Below are 18,998 nucleotides of genomic sequence, written 5' to 3'. Positions count from 1 at the left end.
AAAAAAAAAAAAAAAAAAAAAGAGAGAGAGAGAGAGAGAGATATCATGTACTTCGGGGCTGGGGGTGTTGTCCAGTGGTAGAATGCTTGCCTAGCATGCATGGACCCCAGACTCCAGATTGAATCCCCAGCACCTTAAAAAGAAAGAAAGAAAGAAATGCTATATGTACTTATAAGATAGGTCCAAATGGTATAAGAGATTTTAATGTACCTCTCCCTGTAATTGATAGATCATGTAAGCAAAATAATGATAAGAGAAAAGCTTTGAACACCACAATTTAGATGCTTAATATAATAGCCTTACTTAGTAAGCTGAATCTTACAGCTGGAGAAGACACATTTTTTTTTTAAAGAGAGAGAGAGAGAGAGAGAATTTTAATATTTATTTTTTAGTTCTCGGTGGACACAACATCTTTGTATGTGGTGCTGAGGATCGAACCCGGACCGCACGCATGCCAGGCCAGTGCGCTACTGCTTGAGCCACATCCCCAGCCCTCATTCTTTTCCTTCTTTCCTGTACTGGGGCAGGAGGTGAGCTTAGGGCCTCACTGGGGGGTTGGCAAGTGCTCTACCACTGAGCTGCATCCCCAGCTCTTTTTATTTTTATTTAGAGATAGGGTCTTGATAAATGCCCAGGCTGGCTTTGAAGTTGTGGTCATCCTGCCTCAGCCGCCTGAGGAGCTGGGGTTTCAGGTGTGCGCTACCCCACCTGGCAAAACATTTTCCTTCCAAACACACATGGGGCATTTATAAAATTCAGCTACACTTATATTCAAAACGACCCCTTTAGCACTTGGTGCTAAGTTCTTAGAGATCTTATAGGGAGTTTTGGGAGCCAGAGCTTCTTCAATTAGAAGTTCAGGGATGATCTCCCTGAGGAGGTACTTATTATTGTTGTTGTTGGTGTTACTATGTTGAGAAGGCCATGCTATCATGTTCCCCAGTCTGGCCTTGAACTTGTGATCCTCCTGTCTCAGCCCAAGATTTTAGGTATAGACCAACCAACTAGGCCAAAGGGGGTTATCACCAAGATGTGCTTGAGGATAAGGTGTCCTTACACCTTATAGGGGTGAGGAATAGAGGGCTGGGGCTGAGCAGGGAAAGTAGCAGGTCTGTGGGCCCCAAGGCAAAGAAACACCAATTTTGTTGGGCAAGATAGCACAGGCCTATAATCCCAGATATCTGGGAGGCTGAGGCAGGAGAATCACAAGTTCAAGGCCAGCCTCAGCAACTTAGTAACATCCTCAAAAATCAAATAAAAAGGGCTAGGGATGAGTCCCAGTGGTAGCGCACTTGCCTAGCATGCAGGCTGCAGGTTGGATTCCCCAGTACAGAGGGGTGGGCAGTGAATACTGTGGCTTAAATGTGTCTGTCAAAGTTCTTGTCTTGAAAACTTAATTCCCAATGCAACAGTTTTAAGTGGTGGAAAACTTGAGAAGTGATTAGGCCATGAATGGGTTAGTGTCAATTATGAAAAGGGCTCAAGGCTGAGAGCAGTGTCCTATGAGTGTCTCTGTCTCTCTGCCCCTATCCCCCTCTCTCCCCTTTACCTTCTGCCTTCTGCTGTGGGATCTGGCACCAACAAGGCCAGATTCCAACCCCTCAGTCTTGGACTTCCCAGACTCTAGAACTGTAAGAAATCAATCTCTGTTCTTTACCCAGGAGGGCATTCTGTTATAGCAACATGAAGCAAGACTAAGATGGTGAGTTCAGAGATCTGCAGATTGCTTCCCAGAAACTGTATCCCTTGCTCTCTTAGTGGACCTACCTCCAGGGAGTGGCCCTGTCATGAATATCCAGGGCCCCCACTAAGAGCTATGGTTCAATTTCCATCTCTAACAGAAGATGGGGGTCTTCAGTTACCACCAAGCCAGGGCATACCCCCCAGGGAGAACTCGAGCTGGGCCCGAAAAGGAGCTGCCCAGAGCTCAGGTATCAGGTAGGCTTGCTGAGCTCTCCGCAGGTGGGAAGGACCCAGGGCTCCTGAGGCTCTGCCAGCCCCCGAAGAAACCCCTCCTACTGTCCTCAGGCACCCCTGGAAAGCCCTACCTACTCTGCAGGTGGGCCAACCAAAGTGGATTCCCAGGCCTGGTCCACCCATGTTGTGTGACGGGGCTCAGGCCACCCGTTAACACATCTATCACCAACTCCCTGTATGTGACACATAGGGTGTCACATACACCAGCTCATGTTTAGGAGGGAACTCTAGAGGAGTTTGCAACTGTAACTGTCCTGAGTCCCAGGATAATTGAAATGCAGTGTTTATCTCCAGCCAATCACTGTCCTAAGTCCTCCCCAAGAACCACTCTCAATTTCCCCTCTGGCCCTGTGTGAGGCCTGGCTTTATTCCTTTAAGGCCCCTCCCTGGTTACTGAGCAAGCAGTGGGGATAAGGTAGCCACAGAGGCTTGGGCAAACCACACAGGCCCATCAGCTCAGGAGACAACACACAGAGAGAAAATACACCAAGGACGGAGCCTGTCCAAAAGTCAGAAGTGTGCACTAATTGGCTGTGTGACCATCAGCAATGAGCAAGTCATCTTTCTCTGGTCTTCTGTTTCCTCCCACTGACCCCCAGTACTGGGGATCAAACCCAAGGCCTCGTGAATGCTAGGCAAGTGCTCTACCACTCACGTATCCCCAGCCCTTTTCAAATTTTATTTTGAGACAGGATTTTGCTAAATTGCTGAGGCTAGCCTCAAACTTGTGATCCTCCTGACTTAGCCTCCCAAATAGCTGGGACTACAGGAGTGTGTCACTGTACCCAACTATTTCCTCATTCTTGAAATGAGATAAAATCATCTGTAAGCTTGTTTCTAGCTGAAGATTCTGGGCTCCTATCATGGAAACAACTGGGTCTATTAAGTTCTCAATCAGAGGCTATCTCTCTTTCATTGATTTTTGGAGCTGCTGGGAGGTGGAAGGCTGTTGAAATAGGCACAATTGCTAAGCTATGACTAGGTTTAGCCCTCACAAAGAGCTGCTACCAGGACCTGAGGCAACAGGGACAGTGTTCTTCAGTCGTCTCTACCCAAGCAACACAGAAACACAAGGATAACACCAGGGTTTCCTTCAAGCGTGAATGTTATTTTTGATGTTACTAAGTCCTAATGAGAAGCCTGTGTGTATGTGTCGCAATATCTGTAGCTCTATCCACTATAAATACACACACACACACACACACACACACATTGTGAGTCGAGGACAGAAGACGGTTAAAAGTGGTTCTTGAGCATTTTTAGGGGTGAATGGGAAACAGTGAAGCCCCCAGGTTCACAAGGCGGTGATCTTCAGCTGGCTCACAGGAACCCAGCGGCACCTCAAAGCCCGGAGTGTAAGCACCAGCAGTATGCAGTCTCCCTGAGTCCTACTTATGTGGGGCTGACATGAGAGGGTCAGACCATTCTGGGAGCTCAATTTTGAGAAGGATCCTTTAAACCAGACACTTTCAGCTAATATCAGCTCAGGTGGGGAAGGGTCTGGAAGGCATCTGGGTGTTCAGAGCCTGGACCAGAGCAGATAGAAGGTCATAATGGAGCCCCAGAAGACAATGGGTATGTGAATTAGGATAGAAATATAGAGATGAATTTTTACCAAAATGTAGAAGAAAGGTTAGATCACAAAGGCCACACATTTAGTTTCAACCTTGTGTCCCCCCAACCCTGCTTCTTCCCTCCCTCTCTCTTTTTGTACTAAAACCCAGAGATGCTTTACCACTGAGCCAAATCCCCAGCACTTTCTATGTTTTATTTTGAGACAGGGTCTCACTAAGTTGCTGAGGATCTCACTAAATTGCTGAGACAGGCTTTGAACTTGAGATCCTCCTGCTTCAGCCTCTTAAGTTGCTGGAATTACAGGTGTGTATTACCATGTCCAGCCCTGGGTCCTGTTTTAGTCAGCATATTCCCTTCGGGAACTTCACTTACTTCCAGGGTTAACTTTCCGTCTACAGCCAACATTCCCCTCCAGAGCTTCAGACTCCCTTCTGGACATCACCATACAGAGGGTTTCCTGCAAACTGAGCTCAACTGAACTCATGGCCAGATCCATGACCTGGGACTATACTGGGAATGGCTTCAAATTTTATTATGAGCTCCATTTGTAACCACCATGCCTGGAAGGCAAAGAAGAATGGACATGTCATTTAAAACCAAATTTCAGAGTGGAGGATATTGTTTCTATTGCCTCTGTCCTTAGAACATGGTGTTTCCTCCAACTTGGTTGCTCATCAGAATCACTTGGGAATTTTTTTTTTAATAATTTTTAAATCTTTTTAGCTGTCAATGGGCTTTTATTTTATTTATTTATATGTGGTGCTGAGAATCACACCCAGTGCTTCACACATGCTAGGTAAGCACTCTGCCACTGAGCTACAGCCCCAGCCCACCAGGGACATTTTTGAAAAGTGAAGATTTCTAGTCGTTGACCAAAATTCTATAAATCAGAACCCCACAATTATTTCCTAATTTTTTTATTGTACCCCAAAAACATAATATTTGCCATTTTAACCCATTTTAAGGGTATAGTCCAGCAGCATTAAATACATTTGTATGATGTAACCCTCATCACCATCTATCTCCATAATCCTTTTTATTTTATAAAGCTGAAGCTCTGTACCCATTAAACAATTCTTCATTTCCCCCCCACCCCTGTCCCTGGCAACCACCTTTCTAACTTGTCTTTAGGTACCTCCCATAAGTGGAATTCCACGGTATTTGTCTTTTTGTAACTTGCTTATTTCACACAGCACGTCTTCAAGGTTCACCTACATTGTAGCATGTGTCAGGATTTCCTTCCTTTCTAAGGCTTAATAAAACTCCATTGTATGCATATTCCACATTTTGTTTATCTATTCACCCATCAATAGACACTTGGGGTTTCCCATATTTTAGCTATTATGAATAAAGCTGCTATGAACATGGCTGTACAAATATCTTTTCTTTTTTTTTTTTGTATCAGAGATTGAACCCCCAGGGGCTCTTAATCACTGAGCCACATCCCCAGTCCTTTTCTATATTTTATTTAGAAACAAGGTCTCATTGAATTGCTTAGGGCCTTGCTAAGTTGCTGAGGCTGGCTTTGAACTTGAAATCCTCCTGCCTCAGCTTCCTGAGCTACTGATATTATGAGCATGTGCCACCACAACCGGCACAAATATCTTTTTGAGATCCTACTTTCTATTCTTTTGGGTGTATATTCAGAAGTGGAATTGCTGTAACATATGGTAATCTATTTTTAATATTTTGGGTAGCTGCCATACTGTTTTCCACAGCAGGTATAAGGTTTTACCTTCCCACCAACAGTGCACTAAGACCACTGAGCTACATTCCAGCCCTATTTTGTATTTTATTTAGAGGCAGGTCTCACTGAGTTGCTTAGCACCTCGCTGTTGCTGAGACTGGCTTTGAACTTGTGATCTTCCTGTCTCAGCCTCCCAAACTACTAGGATTACAGGCACCCAGTTCTGTTTTTTTTTTTTTTTTCTATTTTTGCTTAAAACTCCCAAACAATAGCCATTTATTATCATTCTGGATTCTCTGTATTGACAGGGATGACTGGGTATTTTTTTTCTCTATGTGGTATCTGGCATGTAAGGGTGCCTCTCCACATGTTGTAGTCACCTCTGTCATCTTGAGGCTCCACTCATTGGGACATCCAAGAGAGGTCACTTCCATGGATGATATGCGGTCCTGTCATTTTTGGGGAGTTCAGCTGGGGCTGTTGACTAGAGCACCCTATACAGTTCCCCGTGTGCAGGCCTAAGCATCTGTATTTTTAGTTTCTACATCTTTTGGATGGAAGTATTGAAGGTCTCCTGAGCACTTCTGCCCTTCAGATCTGGAGCAGAAGCTTCAGCAGCCATCATGTTGCACATCCTCAGAAACTGTCTTCTTCAGACACTTGTTATGAGCTCAATCACCAGAGGAAGAGCCCTTGGCATGGCCCTACTCTCAAACCATAGCCTCTGTTTGCTTCTGATAATAGCCATCCTACTGAGTGTGAAATGTATCTCCTTATATATTTTTTTAATTTGCATTTGCCTAATGATAGTGATGTTTTTTCATGTGTTTATTAGCCATTTGTATATTTTCTTTGGAAAATATTTAAGTTCTTCTTCTTCTTCTTTTTTTAATCACTGAGTCACAACCCCAGCCCTTTTTTATATCTTATTTAGAGATAGGGTCTCACCAAGTTGCTTGGGGCCTCCTTAAATTGCTGAGGCTGGCTTTGAACTTGAAATTCTCCTGCCTCAGCCTCCCAAGCCACTGGGATTACAGGCATGGACCATTCTGCCTGGCTTCTTTGCCCCATTTTTAAATCACATTTTTGTTGTTTTAGGGTTTTAAAAATATTTTTGGATATTAATTCCTTCTCAGACTTATGATTTGGGAATATTTTATTCCATTCTATGGATTGCCTTTTTACTGTGTTCCTGTTATCCTTTGATGAGTGAATTTTTAAAATTTTCATAAACGATTTTTTTCTTTTGTTGCCTGTTCCTTTTGTGTCTTATCCAAATCATTGCCAAATCTAAGTCTATAAGGCTCTGCCTAACATTTTCTCCTAAGAGTTTTGTAGTTTTAGTCTTACACGTAGATCTTTGGGGCATCTTTTGATCTTTGATCCATTTTTAGTTATTTTTTGCATATGGCATTATAGAAGCATGTAAAGGTTTCTCTAAAGAGAAACCACAGAATATAGTATAGATATGTAGAGGAAATTCATTATGGGAATTGGTTCCTGTGATTATGAAGGCCAAGAAGTCCCATGGTCTGCATCTGTAAGCTACCAGAAAGCCAGTGGTGTATAATTTAGTCCAATTTTGAAGACCCAATAAGCGGGTGCTAATCTATTCTGGAAACACCTTCAGAGACACACCTAGAAATAATGTTTTAGTAGCAATCTGGGCATCGCTTAGCCAAGTTGACACATAAAATTAACCATCCCTGTTGAGAGCCACAGCCAAAGGGGCCCCAGCAAACTTCCAGCTGCCAGCAAACTTCCAGCTGCCGGCTGATGATTGGCTCACAGCGGCCCCAGCAACATCTAGCTGATTCGCTCCTCGGCCCCAGCAACATCTAGCTGATTGGCTCCTCTGCGGTGATGCTCATTGGACTGTTTCCCTGCCCTTTCAGACCACGGAGCTGCTCATTGGGGGACTTTTTTTGGCTCCGCCCACGTGACCCAGCCAATCGGCCTCAAGAGCAGGAGGATTGTGGGAGGTGGAAAGAGGCTTGTGTGGGAGAGAGAGGCTTGTGGAAAGCCGGTGGTGGCAGTTGAGGCTCTGAGGATTTTTCCTGAGAGGCTGTTTTGTTTGGCGTGTGTGGTTCTAAAAATAAAGTTAGTTTCTTTTGACAAGTGGCTCCTGATTGTGCCCAGCCAGACTGCGGCATTTGGTGGCTCGCACGGGGAGCGACTGAGGGTAAGTGAACTGCTCGCCCCTGAGGGCAGGGCGAGAGGATGGGTAGCCATTTTAAGATTCTTCTTTTGTTATTTTATTTCACTTTTGTTTTAAGTTGCCTGTCCCTGGAGATGTGTAAGATGGAAGAAAAACCGCTCACATCTGAGGAACAGATAGGGAGAAAGGACGGATGGACATTTCAGGAGACTATTATAATGATTTTGTGTTGTTTCAATTTTGTTTCACTCAGTTTCAGTTTTGTTAGGCGTTATCTTGTTGAGTTGTATTATAGTAGAAATACGGGATCAGAAATTAGTAAAAAACAAACTGAAAGAGTGTTAAGTAAATTGTTAGAGGAAGGAGGCATCTCAGTAAAATCAAGAACAATCAGGGCATACGTTGATACAATACAAAAATGTAGCCCATGGCTTTTTAAGGAGGAGTTGTTAAATATATCACAATGGAACCATCATGGTGAAGATTTAAAAAGAATAGAAAAGAAAAGCCCAGGGACTCTGCCAGTTGGCACATTGCCATTGTGGACGTTCATATCTTGTTTGCTTAGTCCAAAGCCTTCAGTTCAGACAATGGTAGAGGAAGAAGAAGACATAATGATTCAAGTAAAAGAGAAGGTCTCTCAAGTTAGTCAGACAGAGGAAAAGATTCAAGTAAAAGAGAAGGCCTCTCAAGCTAGTCAGACAGAGAAAGAAAGTGTAAAACAGAAAAAGCCATCAGGGGGAAAGTTACAACAGGAGACTGCTACTAACACCTTTCTATCACCAGAGGACGTAAGTGTCCAACTAACAAGGCCACCTCCATATGCTGGGAGGTCCCCAACCCCCGCAGTTGATAGTTGGGATCCTGAGACAAGATCTCAAATATTAACATGCCCTGTATTTGAGGCAGGAGGGCAGCGATTTTACCAAGTTTTAAATTTCAAAACAGTGAAGCAGCTAAAAGAGGCTGTAACAACCTATGGTCCTCAAGCACCCTTCACTGTAAGCATGGTCGAATCCATTAACAACTTGAACATGACGCCAGCAGATTGGGCTAATATGTGTAAAGCTGTGCTAAATGGAGGACAATACCTGTTATGGAAGGTTGCCAATGAGGAATTTTGCAAGGAGACGGCTAGGCGAAATGCAGCAGCTGGTTATCCTCAGAGAAATCTAGATATGTTGTTAGGAAAGGGACCTTATGAGGATCAGCAGCAACAAATTGCATATGATCCTGGTGTATATGCACAAATTGCTGTAGATGCAATTAAGGCATGGAAGACTTTACAAGGACATGGAGGTTTACAAGGTCAATTATCTAAGGTAATACAAGGAGCTAATGAACCTTATGCTGAATTTGTAGATAGGCTTATTCAAACAGCTACCAGAGTTTTTGGGAATACAGAACAAGCAATGCCATTACTAAAACACCTGGCTTATGAGCAAGCGAATCGTTGGTGCAGAGATATCATTAGACCATGGAAACATGAAGATTTAAACACATATATTAAATTATGTAGAGACATTAATGAACAAGAGCAAGTCGTGGCAGCTGCAGTAAAACAGGCTTTAGATGCCAGAGACATTAATGAACAAGGGCAAATTGTGGCAGCTGCAGTAAAACAGGCTTTAGATGCCAGGCCAAGAACATGCTACAATTGTGAACAAACAGGACATTTTAAAAGGAATTGCCCCATTGGAGGAGGGTTTAACAAAACTAGGTATCAAAGGAGTAGAATACCAGGTATTTGCCCACGATGCCGTAGAGGGAGACATTGGGCTAATGAATGCCGTTCTCAAACCACCATAGAGGGTACTCCATTATCAAAAAACGAACAAGGACCAGGTGTTTATCCACGATATCGTGGAGAAAGGCATCGGGCTCCATTGCCAAAAAATGGACAGGGGGGCCCAATGCTCCGGGGCCCAAAACCACAAATATACGGAGCACTGGAGGAACCCAGCAACCCCATCAGGGTAGTGCCCAGGACACATTGTCCATCAGATCCCTCATCAGACAAACCAGAGGGAGCGCAGGGTTGGACATCTGCGCCTCCGCCAGAGCAGTACTAACTCCAGAGATGGGAGTTCAAATCATTCCCACAGGGGTGAAAGGACCTCTTCCCAAAGGAACAGTAGGCTTATTATTGGGACGCAGCTCTTCTACTCTAAAAGGACTTATGATAAGTCCTGGGGTAATTGATCCCGATTATGAAGGTGAAATAAAAATTATAGCCAGTTCTCCAAAGGGTATATCAGTAATTTCACCAGGAGATAGAATAGCACAGTTACTAATAATACCCAGCCTACATGATAAATTTTCCAGTCGTACTGTAGAAAGAGGTTCCAAGGGATTAGGCTCCACAGGTGTAGATTGGGCTATGCTTTCTTTAAATTTAGATTCTCGCCCCATGCTAAAACTAAATATTCAAGGACATGAATTTAATGGGCTACTGGATACAGGTGCAGACCTTAGCATCATCTCTCGTCAAGAATGGCCAAAACATTGGCCATTACAACAAGCCACTCAAACGCTTCGAGGCCTAGGAGTGGCGACTAATCCCCATAGAAGTGCAATGGTATTAGATTGGAAGGATCCTGAAGGATGTGAAGGAACTATACAGCCATATGTATTGGATCATCTTCCCGTAAATTTATGGGGACGAGATGTCCTAGATCAATTAGGTTTGACATTAACAAATAACATCAACCAAAATGCACCCACTATTATGACTAGACAAGGTTTTAGGAAAGGAAAAAGATTAGAAAAACAAGAACAAGGTATAGCAGCACCAATACAAATAGATCAAGGAACAGACAGACATGGGTTGGATTTTCAGAAAGGGCCACTGAGACAATAAAAATTACTTGGAAATCAGAAAGACCAGTATGGGTTCCTCAGTGGCCCCTGACTAAAGAAAAGATACAAGCAGCCCATGACCTGGTCAAACAACAATTAGCAGAAGGACATATACAACCTTCTGTATCTCCCCATAATACTCCCATTTTTGTCATCAAAAAGAAATCTGGTAAATGGAGATTATTGCAAGATTTAAGAGCCATTAATAATGAGATGGTTATTATGGGACCTGCTCAATCAGGGATTCCTCAATTGTCTGCTTTGCCAAAAACCTGGTATGTTTTAGTTATAGATATTAAAGATTGTTTTTTTTCAATTCCAATTCATCCTGAGGATAGTCCACGTTTTGCATTTACTATCCCTGCACTGAATCATGAAGGTCCTGATCAGAGATATGAATGGAAAGTACTCCCTCAAGGGATGGCTAACAGCCCAACTATGTGTCAAATTTATGTTAACAAAGTAATCCAGCCACTTAGAAATCAAAATCCTGAACTACAAATATTTCACTATATGGATGATGTATTATTAGCACACAAAGATAAAAACACATTGCTAGAATGTTATGCCACACTTACAAACTTATTAAAAAATTATAATCTAGAGATAGCAATAGATAAAGTACAATTAAATTTTCCAATTAATTATTTAGGAGTTCTATTATCCTCAACCATGGTCCGTCCACCAAAAATTCAAATACGAGTAGATCAACTCAAATCACTTAATGACTTTCAAAAGTTATTAGGAGACATAAATTGGATAAGGCCTTATTTAGGTATACCAACAGGAGAGTTGGGACCTTTATTTGATATCCTAAAAGGTCCATCAGATCCAAATTCACCCCGAATGTTAACGCCTGAAGCAAGAAAGGCATTAAAAATCATTGAAACATATATGGAAAATATGCATTTGGATAGAATTGATATAAGTTTGCCTTTATTATTTATTGTACTACCAACAAAAAATATTCCTACAGGAGTATTTTGGCAAGAAGGTCCATTATTATGGATACATTTATCTTATTCTCCTAACACTATTCTTACTAGGTATCCTGAGGCTGTAGGACAATTAATACTCAAAGGAATAAAAGCAGCAAAGGGAGTGTTTGGAATTTCTCCCAATAAAATTATTACTCCATATACTATGAATCAAATTGATGAGTTAGCTAATGAGTTAAATACTTGGGCAATAATCATGTGCAAATCTAATGTTTCATTTGATAACCACTTACCATCTAATCCTTTATTGTCTTTTTGGTCATTGCATCCTGTAATTTTTCCAAAAATGACAAGAAAAACACCTATCATGAATGCTCCAAATATATTCACTGATGGGTCAAATAATGGTACAGCAGCAGTAGTTACCCCTGATCAAACTTTTACATTTTTAGTACCCAAACAATCAGCTCAAAAGGTAGAGCTTAATGCAGTTTTACAAGCTTTTGTGATGTTTAAAGATTCTGTATTTAATTTATTTTCTGATAGTCAGTATGTAGTTAATGCTATAGTATCTCTTGAAGATGCTGGTAGGATTTCCCCTTCTTCTACTGTTTTCTCTTTGCTTTCCACTATACAAAGTCTAATCTGGGACAGAAAAGATCCATTCTTTATAGGACATATCAGGGCACATACAGGATTGCCTGGAGCCCTTAGTTTGGGCAATGATTTAGCAGATAAAACTACACATGACATACATATTTTCTCTACACTAGAAGAAGCTATAAATTTTCATAAAAAGTTCCATGTCAATGCTAATACTTTACAAAAGCGTTTTAAAATAACTAAGGAACAAGCTAGACAAATAATAAAACAATGTCAAAATTGTGTGACCTTTTTACCACAAGTTAATCTTGGAGTCAATCCTAGAGGATTGATACCTAACCATATTTGGCAGATGGACGTCACACACTTGCCAGAATTTGGAAAATTAAAATATTTGCATGTTACAGTTGATACTTCTTCTGGATTTTTGATGGGCTCCCTTCATGCCGGAGAAAAAACTAAAGATGTTATAGCTCATTGCTTACAAAATTTTGCCACTGTGGGTGTTCCAAAACAGTTAAAAACAGATAATGCCCCTGGTTATACTTCTACCTCTTTTAAACAATTTTGCTCAACATTTGGCATTACTCATATAACAGGAATCCCATACAATCCACAGGGACAAGGCATAGTTGAAAGAGCTCATCAAACTATTAAAATGTACTTATTAAAGCAAAAAGAAGGAATTGGGAAGGGGTATATATTCCCCAAAGATAAACTTAAAATAACCCTTTTTACTCTAAACTTTTTAAATTTGGATTCATCAGGACTTAGTGCTGCGGAAAGGCATATGTGTCCAAAAAATGTACATAAGCCCAAGGTACTTTGGAAGGATATTCTAACAGGACAATGGAAAGGTCCTGACCCAGTAATTGTCTGGAGTCGGGGGTCTGTTTGTGTGTTTCCACAGGGAGAACAGCAGCCGATTTGGATTCCAGAGAGATTAACCAAGGTCCTGACCCAGTGATTGTCTGGAGTCGGGGGTCTGTTTATGTGTTTCCACAGGGAGAACAGCAGCCGATTTGGATTCCAGAAAGATTAACTAAAGCGATTTCTACAGACCAAAAAGAAGATGATTTGGCTCAAATCCATAACAACTGATATCCAAAACTCCAGTTTGGCTATTCTTACATCTGCAACAGAACCAGGATGCTTTTTTCAATATCTATTTTATTATTGCCCTTTGCCATATCATGAAGTTCTATTTTGTTTTTTGAGCTCATACAGACCTAGGTTAATGTTTTGCTGATCAGTTCTATTTTTTGACTATAGAGTTTTTAAACATTGCAATGGAGATTTCACCTGTAAAAAGTTATAAGGCCTTTACTATAATGTTATGTGTTGTATGTATTATATTATGTGTGCACACTTGTGTTTTGTGTTATATGTTTGAATGTATGTATGTCCATATATCATATATGATGAGCGCTCATGATAAAATGGATCCAAATATTTTTTTTTCACGTGATTTATATGGTTTAATTTAAATTGGGTAAACAACTGTTGAGGATTGTTTTAATATGTGAACAAAAAAGAAGGTTAACAGATCTGTTTGTTTACTTTCACCTTTCCTTTTCATTATATTTAATAATTCTCTTAAAGACAATGTAAATTGTTAAGAAAATTGTTTTCTTTTAGTGCCTTCTGTAATGTTACATAATTTTTTCTTTAGCCATTATTGCCAGAATTCCTATCTTCATCCCAGTGCTGGTGAAGTCAAAGATAAAACCAATCTACAGCTTCTACAATAGCCATCACTGAACTGCTTGCAGAACTTGCCTGGACACATTGTGAGCTCACCTGTATGCATTGTGAACTATCTGTTGGTGCAGCGACTTGTGGTAGTGTTGGGGTATTTTTGCTGATGATGTCACCGGTGGTACAATTTTTCAAAGGAGCCCTCAATTGGCTTAATGTCATGGCATTTTGCATCCTCCTCTACTAGTGATGGTCTAAAATTTGGGGGCCAACAGAGGTGAGGCAATTAACCTCACCACCCCACTGGCACCAAGGCAAAATTTGGGGGCCAACAGAGGTGAGGCAAAGAACCTCACCCCCCCACTGGTGCAAAGGCCTATCCACAAGTATAGCTGTATGCTGGACCGGTAGTCAGTGACGGGTATGATCCAATTGCAGTGGTACCAACCTAAGACAGGAGGCTGACGCCTAGAGGTCAGTTCATCCGATGACGGGTAAGGACCATATGTTGAATTGGACTGCCTAACAGACACGTCCCTAAGCCACATGCTTGTTGTTTAAACAGAGAGGGGGAGATGTTGAGAGCCACAGCCAAAGGGGCCCCAGCAAACTTCCAGCTGCCAGCAAACTTCCCGTGGGGATCCAACTTTTTTCTTTGCATGTGGATATCCAGTTTTCCCAGCACTATTTTTTTTTTTTTTAAAGACTGTGAACTGCCCTTCATGCTGGGCACATGGTCACACATTGCAGGCAGTGGCACATGCCTGTGATCTCAGCTACTTGGGAGGTTGAAGCAGGAGGATAGCAAGTTGGAAGCCAGCCTCAGCAAGACCCTGCCTCAAAGAGAGAGAAAAAGGCTATCCTCTTCTCATTGCATGGTCTTGCCACCCTTGTGGAAAATCATTTGGTCAAAGATATGAGGGTTTGTTTCTGGGCTCGATTCTATTCCATGTCTTATAAGATTGTTCTGCCAACACCATATTAGTGTAGCGTGTAGCTTTGTAGAAAGGTTTTGTTTGTACTGGGGACTAAACTCAGGGCCTCACACCATTCTAGACAAGTGCTCTACCACTGAGCTACATTCCAGGGTCTCACTGAGTTGCCCAGGCTGTCCTCAAATTTGCAATCCTTCTGCCTCCTCTCTGGAGTAGCTGGGATCACAAGCATGTGCCGCCACCATTGGCTTTGTAGTATTTTGAAATCAGTAAATCTGAGTCCTCCAGTTTTGTTCTTTTCCAAGATTGTTTTGGCTGTGTAGGGTTCCTTGAGATTCTATATGATTTTCAGAAAAGGTTTTTCTATTTCTGCAAAGAATGTCATTAGATTTTTATAGGGATTGTATTGAATCTGTGGACTGTGCTGGGTAGTGTTGACATCTTAACAATACTAGGATCCCACTGATATTAATACCTTCAAAATTTGAATTCCATTAATGTCATCAATGAAATCAATCCCCAACATCTAATTAATTATGCTAACTAAATAGCCATAAATTTATTATGCTCAGTAGCAAATATCAGTAGTTGATTTTAGGGGAATGGATAATTTGGTCTTTACCACTCTTTTTTTTTTTTTTTTTTTTAAAGAGAGAGAGGAGAGGGAGGGGGAGAGAGAATTTTTTAATGTTTATTTTTTAGTTTTCGGCAGACACAACATCTTTGTTTGTATGTGGTGCTGAGGATCGAACCCGGGCCACACGCATGCCAGGCAAGCACGCTACCGCTTGAGCCACATCCCCAGCCCTGGTCTTTACCACTCTTAACAAGAAAACACACCTATTTGCTCATTCCTTTCCTTGTTCTCTTAAAGTTTAGCTCTTCTGGGACACATTATTTTCTTGCTGTTATGGTTTAGAAATCAGGTGTCTCCCACAAGCTCCTGTGAGACAATGTAAGAAAGCTTAGAGATGAAATGATTGGGTAATAAGAAGCTTAACCTAACCAGTACATTAATCCCTTAATAGGGATTAACTGAGTAAAAACTGAAGGCAGGTATGGTATGGTTGGAGGAGGTGGGTCATTGGAAGGTGTGTCTTTGGCATATATAATTTGTTCTTGGTGAATGGAGCTCTCTCTCTGCTTCCTGGTGGTCATGTCCTGAAGTGCTTTCCTCTACCACACTCTTCCACCATGATGTTCTGCCTCAGGCCCCAAAGAATGGAGTAGGTCATCTATGGACTGAGACTCTGAACTGTGAGTGCCAAATAAACTTTTCCTCCTCTAAAATTGTTCTTTTTAGGTCTTTTGGTCACAGCAGTAAAAAAGCTGACTAAAACGTGACTCCTGATAGAATCTTCATTTTATTTCTCTGGACATCACAAACTTGATTACACAATATTAAAGTATTCTTACAATTACGTCCTTTTAGAGGAAATCTCAATCAATTTCTTTCTGACCTGGAAGTTCAGAAGCAGAGAGTAAGCCAAGCAGCCAAGACAGGGAATGAAATGCTCATGTCCATACTGGTTCACACCAACCTCAGTGGGCTCAAATATTGCCTCTTAGCTTGTGTAGGGCTCTGAATTTCATGCCTAACACTTGGTTCTCCTGACAAGAAACTGTCATTTTGGAGTCTGAATGTTTTGCTCTATATTTGATAGATTTACCATTAGAACAAACAAAAATATAGTCATAAAAAATTATATATACACACACACACACACACACACACACATATAAATAGTAATGTATAGTCATGTACATGTCGGGATTGGGTGGGTAAGGTGTAGGCAGTTCCAAATGGTAAGTAATGCCAAATTTATTTATTTATGGTCCAGGGACTGAACCCAAGGGATGTGGCCACTGAGCCATCTTCCTCTGGCTTCCGCTTCTGGCTGCCCTCTGGGACGACTCTTCACCATATCTGGGCATACCTTTCACCTCCTGTGTTGGAATGCCTACTCTCTGTATCTCAGCTCTTCCTGAGTTTTGGTTTACTTTCCTATTTTGGTGAAACACATCCTCTAGTAACTTCTTGAGAAAGAGTGCATAGGAAGAGAATTTTTTGAAATTGCATATCTAAAAATATCTTAGTTCTGCCTCATACCTAATTGATAGTTTGGCAGTCAGATTATTCTTTTATGGAAGCTAAGACATTTTGGTGTTAGAAAGCCTGCTGTGGGCGGGGATGTTGCTCAGAGGTACAGCGTTTACCTGGGATATGCAAAAACCTGGTTTAATCTCCAGCACTGGAGGGGCGGACGGGGCTGATGCTATTCTGAAGGCAATTTTTTGTATTTTAACTTTTTCCTGGAACCTTTACTAGTGTGAAAATCCATAGTAATGTGCACATGATGAAAGAGCGGAAACCTGGTCCATCTAATCACTCTGCACAGTTTCACCCAACCTCACACTTTGACCCCACACTTATTCCTTCTTGCCAGTACACCTGTTTCCTCCAATTTCTGAGTCTTTCTGGGATTTTCTTGGGAAAACCAGCTTCTCATTAGTATCCTCAGCTTCAGGCACTTAAATTTCAGCTCCTACAATTTTGCTGTCAGCTAGCAACCATTCATATTTTTATTTTCCAAATTTTTGTGAACACTCCTTTTCCTTTCTTAAATGCTTGACAGAACTCACCAATGAAGCCATCTGGACCTGGAATTTTCTTTGTAGAAAGATTTTTAATAATAAATTTCCTTGTTATATGACTATGAGATTTTCTATTTCATCCTATATAAGTTATTGTATTGTATTTCACTGCAGAATTGTCATAGATTTTTATGCCAAAATTTTTTGGCAAAAAAGTGGGGTGCAACCATTATGTGGTTAACCATTTATTTCTCTACTGTCTTATGTAAGATTAGGATGCATGAATATACATTAAGACTGGATACTCCAAATCAACTCTTTATCATGTCTGCATGACAGTTTAGCAAACATTTTTCTAGTCTGGAAAAAACAAAGTTAAAGATTAGTTGTCATTAATTTGTTCATTACAGTTGAAACATTGCATTTGAGAAAATAAAGTATGGACTTAAAAATTTAATCTTCTCTGTCTAAAGATTCTGTGGCACTATCGCTGGTTTTATTATTTGATGTGCTGTACTCAGTGCCACTCATAAGATGTGTTTAATGTGTTTACCTCTAGTATTGCAGTGCTCTATAGAAACCACACAAATCAGCTTTTGGATATATATTGATGTGGCACGCACCGCGAATTCTAGGCTTATGGCTCATAGTGCACGAGAAGACCAACGTGCATTCACACACCACTGCTGTGAATATATTGCTGCTGTTCACCTGTTAAGCACTGTGAAGAACAGAACTACACTATGCAACAATTATATGATGAAAGGTTATAAACCAGTTTTTGGACTGAAAAAACAGGGTATGACAATTATGTGATGGTGATGATTATATGGTGAAATAAAGCATAGTAAGATCTGTTTTTTAAGGAACTTGCTGATTTTATCTAATTTATTGGCTTAAAGTTGTTTATAATATTTCCTCATTATCCTTTCAATGTCTTGTAAGAGCTATAATACCGTCTTCTATTTCATTCCTAATATAGGTGATTTGTGCTTTACTATTTTTTTTTTTTTACAGTTTTGTTAGGGGTTTAACTTTACTAACCTCAAAGAACCAACTTTTGGCTTTGTAATACTTGCTAATCAGTTTTCAATATAATTGATTTTTACATTTATCTTGAATATTTCTTCTTACTTAGATTTAAAAATTTTTCTCTGGTTTCTTTTTTTTCAAATACATAAATATTTTAAGCTACATAATTTAGGAAGCAAATACAATTACTGATTTAGTCTTTTACTTGTTTACTTCTCTGGTTTACTCAACCTTGAAAGAAATTTCTAATTCTTTTCTTAGGGAAAACTTTCTAGTGTTTCAGTAAATATACCCGTAGAAGAGTATACATAAGAATCTAAAGATGGCGGCGAAGGGAGTGCATCACCCCCTGTACCACGTCACTGTGCGGGAGAATGACGAGTTAGAACGGCTAAAAGCTATCTTGTTAGGAATTTCCAGCAAAATTGGGGTGCTCCAAAACCTAGAGGAAGGATTTCCATCGCACGAGGATCAGCTACGGGGGCTCAAACGCGAGCGATTTGTCCGCACGGAGGGTCACGCTGCTTATTCAGCAAATCACCCCGCGGCTAGAGTCTGCGGCGCGCGCTGGGAAACAAAGATACAGCGCTGCGGATTCTGCGGGCTCCTGCCAGCTGTGCAATCACTGTGCTCAGTGCTGAATTCTGGGTTTGAGACGGGGGAAGGAAGCGGTCCAATTCGGTTCTCCACACCGGTCAGACCACAGAGGAAGCCAGCGGCCATCATCTTGGAGAGCTGACGTCACCATCCCTGTTTTCGACTGATCGCAGCTCATTCAGCCATAGAACAGGTAATTTCAGGCTGCCATTCGCCTGCGTCTCGCAGACAAATTACTCAGGTTCAGAGATAAAGAACCCGCAGAAACTGCTTCTTGGTCCGGGTCCTGCTGAATACTGTGGAGGTAAATACCAACCGAGCCTTCATAGGCAGTGGCAACAGGA

This window comes from Marmota marmota, unplaced genomic scaffold (genome assembly GCF_001458135.2).
Source record: "Marmota marmota marmota unplaced genomic scaffold, marMar, whole genome shotgun sequence".
NCBI classification, from domain to species: Eukaryota; Metazoa; Chordata; class Mammalia; order Rodentia; family Sciuridae; genus Marmota; species Marmota marmota.
Note: the sequence above shows the minus strand (reverse complement) of the source record.